Raw genomic sequence first — 2,204 nt, 5'->3', positions numbered from 1 at the left:
GATTTGTCCTTATAAATTTGAATTTAAAATTTAAAATATTAAAATATTTTTATAAGATTATATAAAATTCAACTTAAAAATTTGAATTTAATTTAAAAACAAAAAGCTATTCAATGCCAGTTAATGCGGGATCCTGCATGGTTATATAAAGGAGAGTAACACACTCAATTAACCCTACTAAAAAAAATCACATCAGATTCAGATATGGGTGGAGATGATCAATGGGCAAGCATTCATCAAGATATATTGAACCAAATTGCAAAGCAGTTCCATTCATACGATGAATACCTTCAACTTCGATTGGTTTGCAAGCAATGGAACTTCAATCTTTCACTGATCCCCAATGGCAACAAAGTTCCATGGCTGTTATTACCTATTCCTACTGTTGCTGCTGAAAGATCTTCCAAAAAACCTAAGATACATGTAGGTACCATCTCAAAATTAACTCAGAGACGGACCCGTATTCTTGAAGAGAAGGAGATTTACCATCTCACAATGCCAGAGCTGCAAAACAACCTTATTCGTGGATCTTGTCATGGATGGATAATAATGGTATTAATATATGAAGGTACCATACGAATGTTAAATCCATTTACAAAGGTTAGTTTTGATCTTCTTCCAATTTCAACTCTTCCCAATGTAATTGATATACATGGTGACAAATGTACTATTAATCTTGAGTTCACGGATGGCACTTTAGATATGGACACGATTTCAATGCAGAAATACAATGTTTATAAGGTTATTACGAATTCAGCACCTAACAATGATCGTTACAATGATTTTATGGCCGTGGTCATATATGGGGGAGATGGAAGATTGGCTTTTTACAAGGCCAATGATAGGAGATGGATCAAGTTTCCAACAAGTCATAGGAGGATTGTGGATGTCATATTTTTTCAAGAGAAGGTATATGCAGTGAACTCTGACCACCAATTATATGAATTTCATATCTAGAAAAACTTAGAGCCAGTGAGAAGACTTTACGAAGGCACACCTCTTTATCAGCATGACACCAATATTATCCAATATAGCTCGCTATTTGATTGGTTGTGATGATGGAAGTTTATTGATGGTCGTAAGACATATTCGTTTTACGAAGCATACAGAATGGTGGCAGTATTACAAGACTATCAAATTCGATATTTATAAATTGAATAAAAATGCAAAAGTATGGTCAAGAATATATAATTTAGGGAATTACGTATTAATAGTTGGACTCAATTCTTCAATTCAGATATTGGCAAGCAATTGCAAGGGAAATAAGATCTATTTTACTGATAGTATGGTTGGATTACACCCAGATGATGATGTTTGGCGTCATGATATTGACATATTTAATTTGGAAGATAATAGCTGTAGAAGAGTATTATCAGATGTTAATTTTTTTTGTCCTCCTGTTTGGATATTATCCTAACTTAATCTTTTTCTTTTATATTTGTGGACTTTTTATTTGTACTTTTGGATCAAAGCATGTTTGTCTCCTTTTTATTATTAACATACAAGTTTAATATATAATGGTGAGATATATTTACTTATTTTAGTTAAATATTATTTATTTGGTGTGTCTTATATTTTTCACTTGGATAATTATACGGTACAGAACAATAAAAAGATTCCGTGAGATATAGCTTCAGTTTGACATATAGTTTCTTTGTGTGTATTTAGATTACAGTTTGCAAACAGGAGCTTGTATAAATATAATTTTGTAAAATTAATTTTAATGAAAAGTAAGTTTGTGTGCCAATGAGTAATAACTCAAATGGTATAGTCTCCCCATATTCAATTAAGAGGTTGCGGGTTCAAGTCTCCTATTTTTGGTAAAAAAAAAAGTACTCTTTAATTTAGTATTAATTTTAACTATAAATTTTCATTATTTATGACTCTATTGTTATTTATAATTAAAAATTTCATAAAACTAACAACATATATTATATGAAAAAAATACAATAAAAAATAAATAAATTTCATACACAACAAAAATATAATACAGTAAATGATAGAAAAAAAATGAATTTATATGAATAAAAAATAATAAAAATATCATAAAAATTAATAAAATATCTAAAAATAAGAGCACTATAAAAAAAGTCAACAACATTTGTCATGTAAATAAAAGAAATATAATAAAATAAATAAAAAATCATATGAACAAAGCCAAACAAAAATAAAAAAAGATTTCATACAAAATATACATATAAAAA

Source organism: Arachis ipaensis, chromosome B06 (assembly GCF_000816755.2).
Source record: "Arachis ipaensis cultivar K30076 chromosome B06, Araip1.1, whole genome shotgun sequence".
NCBI classification, from domain to species: Eukaryota; Viridiplantae; Streptophyta; class Magnoliopsida; order Fabales; family Fabaceae; genus Arachis; species Arachis ipaensis.
This window is presented reverse-complemented; position numbering follows the sequence as displayed.